This window comes from Pleurodeles waltl, chromosome 3_1, assembly GCF_031143425.1.
Source record: "Pleurodeles waltl isolate 20211129_DDA chromosome 3_1, aPleWal1.hap1.20221129, whole genome shotgun sequence".
In the NCBI taxonomy this organism is placed as follows: Eukaryota; Metazoa; Chordata; class Amphibia; order Caudata; family Salamandridae; genus Pleurodeles; species Pleurodeles waltl.
Genome location: NC_090440.1, coordinates 403,577,421 through 403,599,385, shown reverse-complemented (window position 1 = coordinate 403,599,385; position 21,965 = coordinate 403,577,421). Strand labels below are relative to the sequence as shown.

At 45.8% G+C, this 21,965-nt stretch overlaps 1 long non-coding RNA gene across 1 annotated transcript in view; it reads right to left on the bottom strand.

The window, feature by feature from the left end:
* The window catches only part of LOC138283205 (uncharacterized), a 271,858-nt gene that overhangs the window by 111,888 nt on the left and 138,005 nt on the right, over positions 1–21,965 (bottom strand). Inside the window, exon 3 of the long non-coding RNA XR_011201126.1 lies at positions 5,662–5,732. This is a non-coding gene — a long non-coding RNA (uncharacterized lncRNA). The remainder of the gene's footprint in view (positions 1–5,661; positions 5,733–21,965) is intronic.

Here is a 21,965-nt window from a genome sequence, read left to right as displayed (position 1 = left end):
AAGGGTCCTAAAACGTGAAAACTTCAACAGCAACTTCCCCATGTTAGCCTATGGACACTGAACCTAGATTACTACTCTGCACACGGGCACCTGGGGAATCCTACCTACTTACCTTTGGGGTTTTCATACTTCCCCAGCTCTATGGGTCCTTGGGTGGTAGCATGGTTTGGGAGTAATTTTCACATTCCATTTTTTTAGTATATGGTTTGTCCCCCCCCCCCTCCATAGGGGCCCCTGTTATTTTATGCTTTTACTTACCTGCTGCTAAGTATATGTTTGTATGTCCATGTCTCTGGTTAGGAAATATAGCAAAGCTAGTTCTAAAGTTTGTGTTACAATTAATATAACATTTTTCTAGCACTAGTGTGATTCTTGCCTGTGTGTATATCACTGACTGACCTGTGTGGTATTTGCAACCACTTTGCATCCACCTGGATAAGCCTTAGCTGCTCTCCACAGCTACCCCTATGAGAGCTATGGTTATCTAGAGCTGCCTACACTATCACTAAGGGTTGCCTGGACTCAGTAATGGGTGCCTCACCTATAGGTGTAACCATATACTGGGCCAGCCTCCTGCACTTTGCTTTGTTACTTTTGTGTGCAGAATTTCTCTTGTGCCACATTGGGGAGAGGGTAAGAGGGCTGTGCATACTTTAGAGGATTGCTGCCCTAGAAAATGTGACCATTCCAGCTACGTAGTATATGTACCAAGTGAGTTTATTAATTCTGATTAGTTTAGTGATTCTGACCATCTTCCGGACCACATAAGTCTACAAGAAAACTGTGTGTGTTGCATCAGTGGTGTTTACCAGGCTGGAGAGATCATGTTCTCTTTCTGTCCATCACCCTGCTAAAAGTTGCCCCCTAGTCCTCATCCTACCAATGGTTTTCCCTCAGTCCCAGATGGCCAGCCTAACCATGCATTTGTTTTTGCACAGTTATTGTTGGTAACCGTCTGGTGCTTGATATTGTGAAGCTGGACTGAGGTGTAGGAAGAGCTGAGCGAGGAAAAATCTTGCGTTTCAAGTCTCATTCTGAGAAGCAGCTATTATCCCTGCCCAAGTTTTTTCTTCAGCAGCGCATCAGGTTGGGGCATCATGGCTCGTAGGAGTGAAGGGAACGTACTCCTATCTTAATAAAAGCTGTGATGAAAATAAGAAAAGTCATGGTGAGCAGGGGATTGTTTTCAGCAATTAGTGACATGCAGTTTTAGGACGTGACTGCAATCACTGTGAAAAGTGAATGGGAATAACTAAAACCTACAAATGGATGAAAGTCAAGTGTAGAGTACCTGTCCAAGGGGGGTCTGTCTGAAGTTAGTCTGGGGCCCAGAAGTGCCCCTAATTTATTGGAAATGCACAGAATTAGTGATATGCAGGTGGACATTTTGAGATGTCTCCATTGTGGGTGACTATTTCAAGACTAGGCAGTGCACTTTCTGATGGAACAAGTGTTGTTGATCATGGTTTTCTGTATAGTTTTCATGTTATGGTATGTATGGAGATGAGGAAGGCTGCAATGGTGCGAGGAGTGAGCCAATACTAGGCCTTGTAAAGATGAAAATGTGTGGGGAGCACTGCTGAGTTGTTCCAGGACTGAGCCATGGGTCTGCTCAATGTTATTAATAGGGATGCTGTTGTTTCCTGTAGAGTTTTTACGTCCAGTATGAGGATAGGAATTCTGCTGCCCCTGGCCGTTTCTGCAGGGTCACCCCCAAATCCTTCACTTTCACTATCCTGTTTTCTGAACCAGATTTTCACACTTAAGACTCTCAAGGGCATAGCTTCGGGGAGGTGTTTGGGGCATTACACCCCCCTAATAAATGTATTTTCTAGAAAATAGTTGGGTACAGATGTTTTCAGTAAGGTAGGGTGAGGTGTCTGTCAGATTTCACAAGAAATTTTCACATAAACAGGCAAAAATGCACCCACACGCTCCCTCTTTGCTTTGAAAGTCTTCAAAAATGTTGGTTATTTTACAAAATATTGTGTTTTCACTTAGTACCCATGCTAATCCACATTTGTCTTCCTTTCCACTGCCCCTTTAGTCCCTCTCATGTGCTCTGCTTGTTGTATAATGCATTTTGACATTGTACAATATGCATAATGTATTTTGACATTGAACAGTGATTGATGGTCAATGATTGATCTGAAGCTCACACTCCCCAGTCTTACTGACCGAGCTACGCCCCTGAGGACTCTGTCCACTTTAGCACTGCTATCCACTGCTATAGTGCTTGTGCCCACTCCTGTAAACCCAATTAGCATATTTAATTTACTTGTAAGTCCCTAGTAAGGTGGAATACCTCATATCGGGATGAGTAAATTAAATGCTACTAGTGGGCCTGCAGCACTTATTCTGCCACCCACTTAAGTAACCCTTTAAAATCTGCCACAGGATGGCCATGGCAGCCAGTGTGTGCCGTTTTAAATTGCCATTTCAAACTGGCAAAATAAACCTTTTGCCAGGCCTAAACCTTCCTCCTGATTGCGTATATATCACCATTAGGTTAGGCATTAAACACCCATAGGGCAGGGTGCGTTGCATTTTTAAAAAATGGACATGTGCTTTTAGGTTTTACATATCCTGGCAGTGAAAAGCTCTCACATTTGTGTCTGAGGAACTGTAATTTAAAACCAACTTTAATGGTAACGTTGTATTTTAAGTCATAATTCTTAAAATGTCACTTTTAGAAGCTTTACAAAGAAAGTGATTGATGAAATGCTTGAATTAATCACAGCCACTGGTTATTACTCAGGCCACACCCCAATCCATCTGTAGTTTGCATGCCATGTCATCTCACTATGGCCCCAGCTACATGCAAATCAATCTTGACCCTGTCACAGTTGAAACAGTCCAGCCTGAACTGCCAAGACAGGTCCTCCCTGAATCAGAACACAAGGAACTCAGGACCGAATTTGCCCTAGTTATGAGCTCATCAGGCAGATACAGCTTAGTCCCAGTGACACAGTGTGCAAGACACCCATATCTACAATATCTGTCCCACCTAAGGAAACACACTAAAATATGTAAAAAAGTGATGGATGGAATGCTTGAATTAATCTCAATCACCGGTAATGACTCAGGCCACATTCCAATCCATTGTTATTTTTCACACTATGTCACCTTAGCTTGGACACAACTATATGTAAATCAGTCTTGATCCTGCCCCAAATGGAACAGTCCAGGCCAAACCCAAGCCAGGTCCTCCCTGAACCAGACGCAAGCAACCCGGGACATGTTTCGCCCTACCAACATATACTAAAAATCGATGGATGGAATGCTTGAATTAATCTCAGCCACTAGTAATCACCCATGATACATCCCAATCCATTGCTATTTTACACACCATGTCACCTCAGTTTGAACCCAGCTGTATGCAAATCAGTCCTGCACCAGTTCGAGGAGGACCTTGTTTGGGAGTTTGGGCTGGACTGTTCTGACTGGGGCAGGGTCAAAACTGATTTGCATATAGCTGGGTCCAAACTGAGGTGACATGGTGTGCAAATAACAATGGATAGGGATTTGGCGTGGGTAATTACTAGTGGATGAGATTAATTTACGCATTCCATCCATCACTTTTTTCCCTAATACCAAAGTTTCAGCCTGTTGTGATGATACTGCAGCAACCCCTGTAACTCTCAAACAATTTGGAAGACCTCCAGCTATGGGTCTAACACCACAGAAAAATATGCACATGGTACTTTGAGAATCCCATGTTGCTGAGTAAAAACAACAAGGGCACACACTTCTTGTTCATGTATTTCATCATGTGTGCTCCTAAAATCCTTTCTCTCCTTTTTTAATGTTGCATTATGCCACTTCACTATCTGTTGGACCTTTTTACACTTTTTCATATCTCTGCTGGCAAGATGATGGGAAACATTTAATTTAAGTTCCTTACTGTCAACTGTCCTATCTTGTGGGTATACCATTCATCTGTATTTTCCCCAATGTTTGGATAGTCTTTAGCGAAAGATAATAGGTTTCCCTTAGTCCAAGGTGTGTGTACATGAAACACAGGCTGTGTAACGTTAAACCCAGGAAATTCTTGCATTGGAAACTGTACTTCAATACGTAATTGTTTTACCTTCTCAAATGTGGATACTAAATGCATCAATAGACACAATGCCTCTTCCTCCCTAAGTTGAAGGTTAGGAGCACAGCAATAACATAAATTACCAGCAGCTCTGTATCCAACTCATATTTTATTTCCAATTTCTTGACATGTTCCCTGGCCCTATGTTAAAATCTTGAAATATATGTTGTAAAACATGATTTATCATGATAAAGATAAACTCTCCAGGGAGCTCTACTTTTTCAACATCACCCCCAAAATGATCAATGTCATTGCATATCACATTGCCTGTAAAATTAACAGCAGTGGGCAATGCGTTACCCACTAATCTTTAGATCTCTCAGTTAGGTTGCTGGGAGCTACAACTGATATAATTAATATAGAAGTTTTAGGCTGTACGGGTCATTCACTTCCATCTTTCTGTCTACTATCTATTTTAGCTATTCATAAAGAGAGGGATGTATCATTCTACAAAGTAACCCATCTATAATAAGTTCTCCCTCCTTTGGCTCTGGCTCCCATGGTGCTGAATGCCTGGTTGCGTAACATTTTATTCTATTAATTCATCCTGCCTACCTTGCTCCTTTCTTTTTTCCCTTATTTCCCTGGCCACTTCTCTATCATTCTTTTCTTTATCTCCTTTCACCATGTCCTGTTTTACTAATCGCTCCCTTGCAGAGGCCTCCCATATATTTAATATTTCAGATTGTGTTAATCTCATCTTTTTCTTACCTAGTGTATACAATGTTTTGCAAAGGTAATCTAATTTATCAAAGACAAACATGCCTGTAGTCGGGAATTGTAAGTCTGATTTTTTCCTAGTGTAGTAATTCCAGTGTTTCAAAAAAAGTCTAGACTGAAGTCCTATTTCATCATTATTTCAAAAGCAGGTGAATTTTTTGCTGTACAGAGTGTGGACTAATTAATATATCATAACATAACAAAGGAGAAACCTCTGAGATTTCAATCTTACCCGATCTCAATGCCAGCATTCGCAATAGTTTGGAGAGAGAGTAAGAAATCAGTCTTGTGTCTCAGGGTTACACGGTCAGTTCCTTAGTTGGTACTGACTCCTGGAAATGCATTCCCCTCTGGAGGTGTACACATCAGACATTGGAGGAACAAAAGCGGCCCCTGGATTGCGGCATAGAGAATCCAGCTGCACTGATTCTATCTATCTCAGCAGTGTACTCCAGTTTGATAGAGCATAAATAATGTCACTGCTCACAACTGAGACAGAATGCAGACATGGAGAAGAATCTTCTGTTTATTCACCTGCAGCGCTGCAGAGAGCCCGGTACGCTTCAGATCAGCAACTCTGCTAAATGAAACATGCTCTCAATATATACCACAATATAGATATATGTTCAAGACACCAGTGGTTATAATGGAAACAGATGATTCAGGAAACAAAAGTATCACAGTGGGTGCAAACATCGTTGAAATTATGTGGTTATACACATTCTTGACAGATTTACCACTTTTGGACATCTTAATTTTAGGCTTCATATCTTTCCCTCATTAGCTTAAAACATACATTAGAAAGTGCCTAATCAGGGGCTTTTCAGGGTAAAAACACATACCTCAGCTGAAATTCCTTGCAGACTTCAGCAGACTGCAACTATTCCCTCCTGTAAAGGAAAGACGTCTTGAGCTAAGACAGAAAAAGAATAACATTATTCAGCTGTTCCTGAGTGTCAGGAACCTTTGGTAGTTAGTGGTATGTGAACAGATAAGCATTTCTCAGAAACAGAACAACAAGGTTGATAGGTCAAATAGCGAAAAGGAATAAATGAAACTTGACTGGCACAGGATAAATAAGAACCGCATTAGACATAGAAATTATACTTTCTCACAACAAGCTCCAGAGGTCTCTCTGCAACTGCATAGCTCATCTGCTGCATAGTGTATGTATGTGTGTGGTGTTTGTAAACCAGAAATCTAGCCAAAAGCCAGGGAAGCACTGTTCTGGGTTACAGAATAGCATAAAGTTGAGTAATAGGAGAGATAGTTGGTTTGAGGACTGTTAATGCATTGTGATGTAGTAATCTTTAACTGGTGCATCTTCAACTCTCGAAAATTGGAGCAGCATTGGGGGCAGTCCTTATAGTTACAAGGGTGTGGTTTCAGATCCTGGGTGCATAGATGGAAAAGGCTTACTGCCTTGTTTTTTCTTTTTTACATTACCAGGGAATGGAGTGGCTGTGGTGCACCTTGTGTTTTTCTTGTAAGGACATGATCAAATCAACTGGACTGTTGTGGTCGCCTTTGATGATGGGATATCTTAAAATTGCTTCACAATCAGAACTTATTTTTTTAAAGCATAGGTACTGGGCCACAAGGTTTTGCTTTAAAAAAAGGCAGATGATGCTATCGAAGGTAAGGGTGCTGAATACCAAGGTTATATAGTTTTGATTCCATCCCACTCCTCTTTAATCCACCATTAAATACTCCCTGACATTTTATCTCACTTTAAGTTCTTTTCATCTCTGTTTTCTTCTCTTCTCACTGTTTTCAATTTTTCTCTTCATCTTTCCCCTTCCTGTAATTTCTCACCTTTGTTGTGGATCAAAGTCTGTGGAGGAAATCTAACAGCCGGCATCCATCTGCAACCAAATCAAGCACTGTTTGCACTGTATGAGTGTACTTGGAAGATCTTATACTGAGTGGAGAAAGTATTTTAGCATTGTGTGTTTTATTGCTCTATCCATCCAGATGAGTGCACATTTCTGAGTGTTGCCCAAATGGAAGTGTTGCTGTATATGTTGTCGGATGCTATGTCTTTCAGTGTTCCAGGAGTTCTTTGTCTGAGTGTTGTGTGTCAGTTGGCCTTGTCAGTCTTGACCCGTTGGATAAGGACAACAAAAATCAGTCCTCTTGTGTGGGTGTCCCATGATAAACTTAAAGCATGCAGACCTACTGAGAAGTTATGCTCAGGTTTGTGCCAGAGGTCCAACTGAAGAAGATAATAGCAGCTTGCTGATCTATACTGAGTAGAGGTATAACAAAATGCTATTGTTCTTGTTGTAATTTGTCTTTTGTTTCTAGATACCAACCGCAATTTTGATAGAGCCATAGTTAGATGTTTTTCTAAATTTATGTTGAGAAAATTATTTAGCATGAAGTCCAAACACGCTATTCTAATCAGAAGGGTTAGTGGGGAAGATCCTGAAACATTAATAGGTTGCTATTAATAAAATAATCAATGTTACTCAGTTGCTGACTCTATATGTATGCTATTTCTATTGGACAGTTGTTCTTGCTATTGATTTGTACTGTACTGTAACTCTTGAATGCCTAGTAATTCATGCATTAGTCAAAGTGAGATTCTTTTGAACATTTGGTCAACCAGTTTTGTTTTTGTATGTATACCATTTGATTTTGAGACTAAGACCCTCATTATGACATTGGCGGTAAGTGCTGCTTAGTGCCATGCTGACTGCCGCCAACATACCGCGACCGCAGCGGTATACTGCTACGGGTATTATGACCCACACATAGAAATTCGCCACTGTACAGACACACACATAAGTCTGCCAGCCCAAAGGTCAGTGATAAACTGGTGGTACCAAAACCCACACCGTTACACCAACAGAAATACGCCCACAGCATCATGACCCACGATTCACTGCGACGGTCATTCAACCGCAGTAAACCATTGGCGGTACAGACCGCTGCACTCAAAATACACACACACATACAAAACTACACCACATTGGACAATTCAAACTACACACACCTAACACTCATACACACACCACACCCACACCACTATAAAACACACACCCACACTAGCCACAACCCTTTATGACCCAAAGAATTTGACAACTGAGAGAGAGACAAGCCAGGAGCACCCACTGAATCTGAGCCACAAAACCCCATCACTCATACACCATCCACACACCTCACAGCACACACCCCAACAAATCACCCCACACACCCTCACACACACCACTCACACTACACCCATGGCACCACAACGATACCCCAGATTCTCTGAGGAGGAGCTAAGGGTCATGGTGGAGGAAGTCATCCGGGTAGAGCCACAGCTATTCATATCACAGGTGCAGCAGACGTCCATTGCTAGGAAGATGGAGCTATGGCGGAGAGTCGTGGACAGGGTCAACGCCGTGGGACAGCACCCCAGAACAAGGGATGACATCAGGAAGAGGTCAAACGACCTACGGGGGAAGGTGCGTTCCGTGGTTGCAAGACACCAGATAGCTGTACAGAGGACTGGCGGTGGACCCACACCTTCTCCCCCACAACTAACAACATAGGAGGAACAAGTCTTGACGATCATGAATCCTGAGAGCCTGGCAGGAATAGGAGGAGGACTGGACTCTGGTAAGTCAAATCTTTACTACTTTATCCCCCCCCTTGCTGCATGCCATCACAAACTCCTACCCCTACCCTCACCCCCTTCACTACACCACCTCACATATACCCCTCCATCACAACCCACCCATCCCAATACCAAGCCCTGCATGCAACACCAATGCATGGACCCGCATCACAGACCTGCATGGACACCCATCACCACAGCATGCACACTAGTGACAATCACTTAGCCAACCAAATCACAACTCACACAAGCCAAATCTGCCTTGGTAATAACAACCATAGAGGGAAACATACCCATGCACAAGATGGCACACGCAGAAACAATAACACTGCATTTACATCCCCACAGGAACCCCACATGTCACCAGAGAGGAGGTGTCAGCAACATCCAGTCCCCCCCAGAAGAGGCCCACAGTGATGACAGCAGCTCTGCATGCCTGGATCAGAATGGCCAACCTGGCCACTCAGGGACCTCTGGACAGTTGGTGACCCAGCCACAGTCCCAAACCACCACAGAGCCTCCCCCCTCAGGAAACACCAGCACCGCACAACACCCAGCGGGCCCATCCCTCTGTCCCCAGGACACATCAATCAGAAGTGTGTCCACCACTACAGGGACCGCAGGCAACCCCACAAACACAGGACGATCAGGGACCCGGGGTCAGTGGGCACACGGATCAGGGGACAGAGGCACAGCACAACAGGGAAGCTGGGATGACTGCTGTGTAACAGGGGGGGGGGACAGGCCAAGGGAACCGACTCTCCACAAGGCACTCACCAACATCCTGGGAGCATACCACCATTCCCAGGAGACCATGGGCCAGATACTGGCCAAGTTGCAAGAGACTCAGCGGCTGCAGGAGGGACAGTACCTGGGGATCAGGGAGGACCTGAGAGACATCCACACCAACCTGGTCACCATTGCAGGGGTGCTGGCAGACATGGCCATCACCATGAGGGAGGCAGTGGCACACCAAGGGGCCCTTGACACTAGCCACACAGAAGAAAAGTGGCCATGGAAATAGGGAAATCAGGCTGCCATGTACAATGTCCAACACAAAACTGCAATGGAAGGTGAAGTTACAGGGTCAGATGTATGAAAGCATTTTGCATTCGCAAACGGTGCGAATGCCCGTTTGCGAATGCAAAATGCCATTTCAGAATGTATGAAATAGCGATTCCTTAAAATTGCAACCCTGTTTAGAGAGTCGCAAATTGCGACTCTCTAAATTAGAAATCGCAAATAAGGATTCCTTATTTGCGATTCCATAGCGCATGTATTAAGCAATTCCTAAATGCGATTTTGGCATTTAGGAATCGCTAATTACCACCAAGTTGAAATTTTTTGGGGTGCAGCAGAGGGGGCCTTAGGCCCCCAGCACCCTGGGGTTTTGCATTTCCAAAATTGCAATTTCTGGTTCAGAAATCGCAATTTGGGAAATGCAAAAAATTTGCAGATATGGGCCAACAGGCCCATAGCTGCGAATGGGGCCGGTATCTCAATTTGCGATTCGGTAATAGCATTTGCGATTTTTAAGAAATCGCTATTACCGATTCGCAAATGTGATACATGGCAGGCACTTTGCGAGTCGGAAATAGCGATTTCTTAAAAATCGCTATTCCCGAATCGCAAATGGCCTTGATGATACATCTGGCCCACAGTGTCTTACCTGTGTGTCACTGGAAGTACTGTTGGATTATTGTAGTTCTGTTGTCCACATCTTCTTCCTCTGCCTCCTCTTCGTCACTGTCCACAGGCTCCAACGCTACCACACAACCATCCCCAGGCTGTTCACTCACTTGCTACCTGACCTTCAACAGGAGAGGACCTACACTGCAAGTGCTGCTGTGACCTGTGTCTGGAAGCGGCCATGGCTCGAGTGTCTGGTGAAGGGCCCCTGCCTTCAGTTCGGAGGAGTTGGAGAGACTGGTGGATGGGGTCCTACCCCAGTACCCTTTACTTTATGGTCCTCCAGACCAACAGGTGAGTACACTGTGAGCATGATGCATGGGGCATGAATGTATGGAGTGCTGTGTGTGTAAGCCTCATGTAGGGGGGGGGCTGAGGGGTCCTGGGCAGAATGTTGCATGTATGGTGGTCCATGTATGTGCGTAAATGGATGGGAGGGATATGGTGTGCCATGAGTATGACAGTCTGGACAGTACGACTAATACCTTTTCTGCTGTATTTTTCCTGCAGGTCAGCGCCCATCAGAAAAAGGGTATTTGGCATGTCATCGCCAAGGAGGTGCGGACCCTGGGGGTCTTTGACAGGCGGAGCACCCACTGCTGCAAATGGTGGGAGGACCTGCACCGCTGGGCAAGGAAGACGGTGGAGGCCCAGCTGGGGGTGGCCTCGGAACGAGGAAGGCGTGCCCGTCATACCCTGACTCCCCTGATGTTCCGCATCCTGGCGGTGGCCTATCTGGTGTTGGGTGGGCGCTTGAAGGCATCAGAGCAGCCACAAGGGGGTGAGTACAGATTCTTGACTTTGCGCGCGTTAAGGTGTTACCTGGATGGGGAATGTGGGCTGTGGGTACCACTAGGCCAGGGCGAACATGGCAGGGTAGGTTCCATGATGGGCAAGGTCAGAAGAACTCCAACCACAATAATGTTGGTGGGCCTCTACTACTGGGCAGAGTCCTGTGGGTTTCAGGTGTGCAGCTAATGGCGTTAGGCATTGTACCCCATGGGCTGGTGACTAGCATTGTAACTGGTATTGCATGGCCTAGTGCATAGGGCTGTTCCCTGTGAGTTGTGTACACCAACGGTAGTGTTGTTGCTGGCATTGACCAAGTGTATCCTCTGCCTCCCCCTTTTTGTTTTGTCACTCTGTTTTTGTGTGCATTAGCATCATCTGGCAGAGGAGCAGAGGCACCGGCGATGGAGGGAGCTGCATCCCACATGGGCCTGGAGGCCGAATCCACCGACAGTGAGGGCACCAGTGGGACGGAGGGCGAGGGGAGCACCACAACGGAGACAGGAGGGGACAGTACCGACAGCGACTCCTCCTCCGATGGAAGCTCCCTGGCGGTGGCGGACACCTCTGTGCCCACCCCAACTACAGGTACATCCGCCACCCCCTGTGCCAGCAACGCCCTCCCAGCAGCCCCTCAGAGTGTATCCCGTGCCCGCTAACCCAGAAGGGTGGGCATCTCCTTCGCCCCAGGCACCTCAGGACTTGCCCCAGTCAGCCCTGCTGCCCTCAGTGAGGAGGCTATTGACCTCCTGAGATCCCTCTCTGTTGGGCAGTCAACCATACTGAATGCCATCCAGGGTCTAGCAGGGCATTTGCAACAAACAAATGTATACCTGGAGAGCATTTACTCTGGCGTGGTGGCCCAACAGAGAACATTCCAGGCTCTGGCCAACTCACTGATGGCAGCCATTGTCCCTGTCTCCAGTCTCCCCCCTCCTACTTCCTCTACCCAATCCCAATCCCCTCAGCCCCAGCCTATCCAAAGCACACCTTCAGACCAGCATTCACCCAAATCAACACACAGAAGTGGCTCAGGCAAACACAAGCACCACACTTCATCTCACAGGCACTCACACAAGCACCATCCAGATGCAGACACACCAACATCCACTGCCTCCACTGTGTACCCCTCCTCCTCGTCGTCCACTGCCCTCCCAGTAGTGTCTCCACTCACACCTGCATGCACTACATCCTCATCCACTACCTCCATCACCAGCATGCCTATCACTCCACGCACCTCGCTGGCAGTCACCACCCCCACATCCATGCACACGTCCCCTGTGTCCTCTCCCACTGTGCCTGTGACCCCTCCTCCCAAAGTACACAAACACAAGCACACAGACACCCAACATCCATCCATCTCACAACAGCATCCAGCCCATGCACCTGCACCCAAACACAGCAGACTGACACCTCCTACAACCACTCCCTCTTCCTCCACTCCCAACCATCACCCTCTTCCCACCCCAGTGTCCCTAAGAAGCTTTTCCTCGCCAACCTTGACCTATTCTCTACCCCTACCCCCGTCCTTCACTTCAGGCCAGAGTGGCCAGAACCCAGCCCAGCACCTCAGCCACCCAGTCCATGGCCACTGTGGTTTCTGCAGCTACTGTAGGTGTGAGAGGCTCCAAGGAGGCACCCGTCAGCACAGCCAGTGTGCCAGCACCACCTGCCAAGGCCAAGAAGGGTCTGCCACCAAGCAAGGGCAAGAAGGGGACACCAACCAGCAAGGGGAAGGAGACACCACCAGCCAGCAAGCAGAAGGAGGCACCACCAGCCAGCAAGGACAAGAAAAAAACACCAGCTGGCAGAATCAAGGAGGCACCACCATCTGCCAAGGGCAGGAAGGGGCACACAACTCCAGCCATGGCACTTCAGCCATGCAAGGCTGCAGGTGAAGGGCTGGAGCCTACCACCACTGCGGCCATCACCGCTAACTGCACCGCGGCCAGCTCTGCTACCTGCACCGTGACCAGCACCACCACCTGCACCGTGGCCAGCACCGCTACCTGCCCCGCCGCCAGCAGCACCACTGCCAGCAGCAGCAGCCCCAGTGGGCAGCCGTCCGAGGCTGCAGGTGAAGGACTGGAGCATCCCACCACCACTGACAACACCGCCACCTGCAGCGCAACTGCTATTCACCGCCACCGCCGGCGAGCAGTGTGTCGTAGTGACTACATGTGCTGCAGTGCGTCCTGGCCCGTTCAACACCTGTCAGTGTGACACCCAGGTTAGAGACTGTGACCTTGCCCCATCCAGGATGAAGCACACTGGGCACAAAGCCCCCTCCAGAACCAGTGGAAGAAGGCATTCACTCACTGCCTCCTTGGCAGGATGAAGCACACTGGGCACAAAGCCCCCTCCAGAACCAGTGGAAGAAGGCATCCACTCACACCCTCCTTGGCAGGATGAAGCACACTGGGCACAAAGCCCCCCCCCAGAACCAGTGGAAGAAGCCATCCACTCACCCCATCCTCCCTAGGATGTAGCACACTGGGCACAAAGCCCCCTCCAGAACCAGTGGAAGAAGCCATCCACTTGAGAGAATGTGGCTTTGCACTCCCCAGGACCAAGCAGTGGGCAAACCACCCACTAGAGAGACTGTGGCTTTGCACTCCCGAGGACCAAGCAGTGAGCAAACCACCCACTAGAGAGACTGTGGCTTTGCACTCCCCAGGACCAAGCAGTGGGCAAACCACCCACTTGAGAGACTGTGGTTTTACACTCCCCAGGACCAAGCAGTGGGCAAACCACCCACTAGAGAGACTGTGGCTTTGCACTCCCCAGGACCAAGCAGTGGGCAAACCACCCACTTGAGAGACTTTGGCTTTGCACTCCCCAGGACCAAGCAGTGGGCATGGAGCCCCCTCCAGGCCAGTGGCGTTGTACCATCTTTAGGCTGAGGTGCCCCCCCATTCCCCTGAGGTGCCTGTGTTTTTTCGACCTGATGCCCCTGCAGTGTTCTCTCCGTATTGAGGCAAATGCCAAGTGTGGCCTTGGCCTATGTGTTATGGCCTCGTGGGCCACGGACATTTTGGAGTGGGCATTGTCCCTCCTTTTGTATATATTGTACATACTGTTTATTGCTTAAGGACATATTTATCTAAAACTGTACTATTACACTCATTTTATTCAATTCCTTTTGTCCTTGCCTTATTCCTGAGGGTTACGGGGTGTCTATGTAATGTTGTTGCATCTGTTTGTGTGTATGGTGTTGGGGGTGGGGGTTGGGGTGTTGCGTGTTGCGTGTGTTTGTCACTTTCTTTTTCCTCCCCCCCTTCCTTGTGTGGTAGGTGAAATACTCACTGTGGTCGTCTTCGCCAGCGTTCGTGTTCCTGGTGTATGAGAAGGTACACCAGCATTGGAAAAAAGTGCAGCTTGGGTTCCATGGTGTCGTGGTTCTTCCTTGAGTGTCAAGAGGTGAGTTGTTTCCCTTCGGTGTACTGTTTCCGCCTGCTTTTGATGGCGTTGATACCGCCCCGGAAAAGGTGGCGGATAGGCCTGTTGTAATGCTGTGGGCAGTACATTGTCTTCCGCATGGCTGTTAGCGGTTACCGCCGCGGTGTTTGTTGCTACCGCTGTGGCAGTCGGTGTGTTAAAGTGGCTGTATGTGTTGGGGGTTTCCGCCGTGGTCATGATTCCATTTTTTTTACCGCCGGCCTGTTGGCGGTGTTACCACCGCTTTATCACCGACCGACAGGGTTGTAATGAGGGCCTAAGTTACGTGATAGTAGCATTGTTAATATAGGGAAATAAACATTCTAACTTTACTTAAAAATGTGGTTATTCATGGCCAAAGGGGTCATGATGCCTGAGATCACTGACTTCTAAGATTATTGATGTTGCTGATGGATATTTGTTGATGAATTGTATTGAAATTGAGTCTTGTGATGGGATGTATTCTAAGCGCAGTCAAAAGGTCCATCAAACCTCCAACATGTCCCCTCATAAATTAAAGATAAAAAACCAAATAAGGCCAGACGCGCTAACAGTGCCCCTCAAAAAATGAAAATTATATTACAAACATGACATGACATAAAAATGCATTGCTTTAACCTTCATCAAAAAAAGAAGATTCTCTAAAGGGGCTCTAAAATCACACTTTCCTCAGCTCATGTATGCCAATAAACCTAAGGGGATGATTCAAAAACAGTTTTGACTAGCACTATTTTACGTTCTTGGTGGTAAGTCAAGGCTACACTTAGTATGAACACATTTTACCACTGTGTTATGAAATCAGGTCTCTGAAGGTGGTAACGTGTGATAAGAATCTTTGTGCATATTTGGTGTGTGGCATTTTGTTGTGGTGGTGATGTGTTCTATTGTTTTTTAGCTTATGTGTGTTTGTGCTGCATTAATGCAGTACAAAGTTGTTGACGCTGAATTTTACTAATAAATATTCATGTATTCTGAATGTTGAATCTGCATAGAAAAATGAATTAATATAGAAAAATAACACATTACTTTGAAGATATATGCCTACATGAGTGGCCGCCAGTAATCACGAGGTGTCCTTATTAATTGCTTATTAATATGAAATGACATGCCCATGTTTGGATTAATGTAGCAGTGTGTTATATTAATGATTACTTATTATGCAATTGCTTTATTAATGATAGGCCTCAAGCTAGCGAGGTCTTGAGCCTAGTTGCACTGCCTTATGTTAAATTGCACTACTTTAATAAGTCACATAAAATGGCTGCATAGAGATATGAATATTTGTATTTTTTACACTGTGTTGACCGAATGCTAGTAGAAGATTTTCTTTACCATGAGAACTGCTTGCTAGAATACGCTGTACTAGCTATCGTTACAATGCAGAGTTTAGTGTGTGTGAAAGCGATGTTCCCAGGAGCTAACAATGGATGCACTGACTGGAGTACAGAGAGATACAAAATTGTTACCTGACGAGCCTGACGATGGGAACAGCAGAAGGGGAGCCAATCATTGCCATGTGAAAGACAGTTCAGTTATATCTTAGATTTGAGCTTTTACTTTCATTGGACTAAATGTTAATGTACGATTCTTTGACCAATAGCTACGTGGGAAGAAGTTCTAGGGAATTTTAACTAAGCCTGACTACACCGAAAGGAGAGAGCTCACTTTTTCCTTAATCCTTTACTGAGAAGTGCCATTTCCATTATCCCTAATCCTGAGACGTTTCCCATCTTGAACTTTATTGCAAAGTCCCGATGCTGATGCTGACCGAACAGATGTCCAATTGACGAAGACTATCGCAGCTTGTTGATCCATATTGAGGAGAGGTATTCAGAATGTTGTTGTTTTTATGTAATTTGTCTTTTGTCCTTAGGTACCCACCGCTAATTTTGATGGAGCCATAGCTAGATGTTTTTCCAAATTTGTGTTGACTAAATCATTTTGCATGAAGCCCAAACATGCTATTCTAATCAGAAGGTTAGCTAGGAGACACACAAAGATGTTTGCTAATTATTAACAATAGTTGATGTCGGTTCTATGCTGAATCTAAATGTTTGCTATTTCTGTTGCTCATTTATTCTTGCTATTGATTTGTACTGTGACTCTAGAGTGCATAACCATCAGTGCTTTGATTAAATTGAGATTCTTTAGGAGATTCGGTCAACCGGTATTGTTTCTGTATGTTTATCATTTGATTTTAAGATTAAGTTACGTGATATTAGCATTGTTAATATAGGGAAATAAACATTCAAATTTTTACATAAAGGTGTGGTTATTCATGGCGAAAGGGGTCATGGTGCATGGAAATTACTGACTCACAAGATTATTGATTCTATTGATATTGTTCTCGATTGGTATTGAACTGAGTCTTTTGGTGGGAATTACTATAACCACAGTCAAAAGGTACATGGAACCTCTAACGCGTCCCCTTATAAATAAATGAAGAAAAGCCAAGTAACATTGTGCTGTGGGTAGTGTGTTGTGTTCTTTTTTGCTTGTTCTTTGTGTTAGGCCCTGTTGTCTATTAATTGTGTTGTTATGTTGGGTTGTGTATGTTATTGTGTTATGTTCTGGTGTTCACTTGACAGCCAGTGCTGCTATATTCAAAGCCAAAGGTAGCACATATCTTTGAAGTTCACGTGACAAGCAATCACTTACAAGTGTCTGGTGTTTGTAAAATACCACTGCTCAAGCTCGAGTCGCTATTTAGGACACCAGTCATTGCAAAACTGTGGCGGAATGAGCACTTGTGATGCTCCTCTGTATTGTATTATATTGTACTGTAATTTTATTTCTATTTTGCTTCTTTCCTCTGGCAAAGCATTAAAGGCGTGCAGAACACTACTCCAGAATCCAAGGTTAGTGATTTATTTGACACGGCACTAGAGCTCACTTTAGTTGCCAGTAAATCACAGTCGAGCAATGGTTTGAAGCTGCTCTTCGTCCTTTATGAATGCCCTACAGTGAGCAAAATAAGTCCTTCTAAATACAAAGCCTGATAAGATTGTTCACTAGATAGAACCAGAAACAGCAGAAAAGATAGTGACATAGCAAGGCAACCAGCTACAACAAACAGTGCCAGCAAGAAACAATCGGCTACTGTTGAGCAGTTCAGCTCAAGCTTGTCAGCGGGCGCTGCACAGAATGTGAGGACGAAGCTTCTATTCTTTGAAGCAGATGAGAATTCACACCAGTCAGTGAATTGTAAAACAACCATCCTTTATTAAAAACAAGACCTGAACCTCAGAGGAGCAACCTTGATGTTAGAGTACTAACCTCTGGTGTAGAAAGTGTGCATTGTTGATGTTTGCGTCTGTGCACTCGTGTAATTCTCATTATTTTACTCAAGAGTTACTATTGTTGAGTTGTTTGGTCTCAAAAGTGAACCTGATTTTCCTGTAGATTTCTCTCATGCCCTTTGGAAGCTGGCTCACGTGCTACTGTAAAATATAATAAGCAAATATTAGGCACAGGACACTTATTCAGAGATATTACTTAAAGTGGGGCAGTCGTGTAAAATAAACAGGCACAAATGCAACTGGTATTTCGAAATGCTTTTTTCCTGCTCCCCACCACCACACAAAATTCATGCTGAGAAATGTTAGAGCAAGATATTGGAACTTGACCATTGCTATCTTGCAGTACAAGGAATTCTACTGCAGTGACCACATGGCTTTCAGCAGCCATTCCCATACCCAAGGACAGGACAGAGGAGGAGAATGGGTTCCAGTCTCAACAAATCTAGAATTAGGCCATTGACCAGTGCTCAGAATACGCGTACTCTGGACCTGTGGCCAACAACTAACTTTCTTGTCGCCCTGCCTGCATTTGGAATTTATAAAACACGTTGGGGCAGATTTAAGAGCCCCTTGCGCAATATATCACCACATTAGCGTAATTTTTTTATGCTAATGTGGCGATATAATAGCAAAAATGCTGTGCCATATTTACAAACTGGTGCACTGCATGCATTGCATGAGTTTGTACCCCCTTGCGCCAGGCATAATGTATGCAAGGGGGCATTCCTCAGTTAGGGGTGGAGCCGAAAAAGTGGAGCAAAAAAAATCTAAAAGATTTCTTTGTGCCATTTTTTTCATCACTTTTAATGCCTGCTCAGAGCAGGTGTTAAAAGGGGGCACACAATTGGTTACAATGGGTCCCTATGTACTGTTCAGGGTCAGCGCCAACATTTTGGTGCTAACCCTGAACAGTATATCAATAGTGTCAAGAATTCTGACACTATTGCCCCCTACCCTGCGCCATGGTGCGCCGTATTTTAAATACGGGGCACACATGGTGGCGGTAGGGGGGCGCTAAGGGGTGCAAGGAAAGTGGTGCTGCACTGTGTACAGCGCCACTTTTCCTAAATCTGCCCCGTTGCCTTCAGAAAGGATTGGCAACTATTCTGACAATACTTACCGACATCCAAGGTGTTCAGAGGTCCAGATCGGCATAAATACTAACATACAACAAGTAGTGGTATTAATGCCTGTGCTACAAATTGGGTTTTCAATCACCAATGAAGTGAGCATTTTACTAATCCTGCTGGTGCAGCTTCAGCACACTTTCTGAGGACAGGTCACATTTCATCCATGTGTTACAAAAACATGACTTAACAACTTCACTGAAATCTTAAAATATACTCCGTGCACGTCAAATTAGTACCATTTACAATCCTCTAAACATGCCACAATTTAACAACGCCGCAGGCAATTGATGTGCAAGATATGTGTGATACAGGCCTCTTTATCAAACAATCCTTTGTAAGTATTTAGCAAAACTTGCAGCTCCATCTGCCCCATTTAGAGGGAGGAGAACCGTAGGCACTGCAAAGAATCCTTTGACCTCACAGCCCGTCCGCAATAGAGTCATCATCACAGTGAGGAAAGCCGCACCCTGTAGAGCAAAGCGACTATCAATCGTTTCCCCTACTGTGGACCACCTTGTGCAACATGGCAGCCCAGGTAGGACATCACACAATGGGATTCATGCCTCGTGTCCAATTAGAAAGCTCCATGTAGGTCAGGACCATTCTTACTTTGTTCTGCTAGATTAAGCTGCTTTGAGAGTTTGTTCTTTTAGGATGCCTTGCTGAGCAGGGGTATCAAAGATGGCGCCAGCTCTGTAAATGTATTTCACTTCAGTGAAGGCACAGAGATCCTAGGCTGCCAGGAAGCGATTTCTAAATGTGGTGTGGGGAGTTTATCTGCTACAGGAGCGGAGGACGTGGCTTCCACAGGCCTGGCGGGCCAGCTGGCCACACAATAGTGTCTAAATGAGGTCCTAAATTAAAACCAGTTCCCCAGAGAAGTAGAGTTCATGCACCATGGACACAGACACCAACTAATGTAAGTGATGCCAAAGACCTTCACATGCCCCACCTTCTCATATGTTATTATTCTGCATCATTGGAGGCCTTGGTATGAGTGAATAATGAAAAACAAGTGACTACCCACTTTCAATAATTCAAATCACTTTTAACAACCCAAACCAAAACTATTTTCTGTCGTTAATCCTCTACAAACTTACGTTAGTTTCAGTTAATTACTCGTACACCACAGCTTTTAGAACTAAAAATAAATGCATGTATTTATTCCAAAAATATAACCATGATTGATAAACCAGTCAAACATTCAAATAATCTCATGATTTATAAACAAACGACAACGTTATCATGTTTTTGAAGGAGGACAATCCCCACGTTGTTTTATATGCCTTCCTGCCATAGTTATAGTTGCATCATGGGCCACAGTCAACCCCCTATTATGAGTCACTGTGTATATCTTGGGCAAGTGGTCAACCTTGAGGGCTCGTGGCAATTCGAATGTCCATGTTTGCTGTCACGGGTGGGCTCCTCTGAGGGAGGTACCAGTACAGCATGAACCCCATATCACCTCTCCAATAGGATAACTGTCACAAATTACTTCCAGTGCAGTAGTAACAACTTTCAGGTGTACAGAGCATTTCTAAGTGTGCATGTTGAGGTGACTTTCCACTGACAGTGTGCACTAGGCATCTCCTTCACTGTCCCTTTCTCTTTAATGACTTAACAGGGACAATGTCCCCATGTCTCTTTGTTGCTGCTTTGCAGCTAAGTTAGCAACAAGGTGATGATTGGAATGTTTGAATTAATCTCAGCCACTGGCAATCAAGCGCTTGGGCAGCATCCGAGTAAATCACTGTTGGCCCACCAAGTCACCTCAGTTTGGACCTAACCATATGCAAATCAATCTTGCCCCTGCTCCAGTAGGAAGAGTCCAACCAGAGGCGCCAGGCTTGGTCCTCACTTAACTGGAACACAAGCAATCGAAGTCCGGATTTGCCCTGTTTGGGGCTTTTCAATCAGGTGTAGATAGGCTTCAGTCGCACAGTGAGCATGGGACCCATGTTTGGGCATAGATGTTGCACTTAAAGAGGCAACTGAGGCAAATAAGGTGATGGATAGAATACTTGAATTAACCTCAGCCTCTGGCAATCACTCCGGGCTGCACACTAGTCCATCACTATTCACCCACCATGCCACCTCCGTTTGGACAAAGCTGCAGGAAGCTGGCCTGGTGTGTGGTGGGTACCTATGGTACTTACACATTGTACCAGGTCCAGGGTTCCCCTATTAGTGAAGTGTAGGCAATGTCAAAAGCCAGGCTCTCTAGAGGTACCTGTGGATGAGCAGTCCAGGCTTATTTAGGAGACATGCAAAGCTCATGCAATGCCTCTGTAGTCACACAGCACTTACACACATGAAAGAAAACATTCAGTTTTACAAAAATAAAGGGTCTTTATTATAGTAACACAGTACCAAAAATACTAGATAGGCAATACCCCAACAGGAGGTAAGTAAACACACTAAGGCCCTCATTATGAACACGGTGGTCCCTACCGTGCCACCGGCGGTGGCGGTAAAAACCACCAACAGAGGAGCGGTCTGGACCGCTAAATAATAAACCAATCGAAACACAGGCATCCAGAAAACCACCCACCGCCAGTAGAGGAGTGCCGACGACGATGGCAGAGTCCGCCCACAGGCCGATGGAAAGGCTCAACCCGCCTATCAAATTATGAACCACTAGTCCGCCGCCAGTTCCGGGGCGGGAACCACCGCCACAGAAGTCCAGGCGGAAGTGAACCAAATCCAGTGAAACACTCACAGGAGGCCCACACAACGTGCCGAAGCAGACATGGATAGAGAGCTGAAGATCATGCCAGCCCTGCTCCTTGCCATATACCTCCATGATGAGACCTCCGACAAAGACGACGACGGTAAGTACCGCAACCTATGAAACAAGGGAGGAAAAGGCACAGTTACATACCCGCCCACTCCACCCACCCTGCAACGCCCACCCAACCATTCCCAGCAGCACAACCCATACACCCCTCAGCAAGAGGTATTTACCCGACACAAGGCAAATCCAACTTGACCACAGTACATACAAATGCCCCACACCCACAATGAAACGAAAGACCAGGGTTCAACAGTGTGCCGCCAAAACAGAGGCCACACAGAAATATTTATTACAGCACACAGATCCAACTATTTCCAACAAGGCCAATGGCCAGTCCATAGCGCAAGAAGTCCCATGGGCCACAACAGCCCCAACCTGACTCCCAGAAGTGCACGGTACTCCA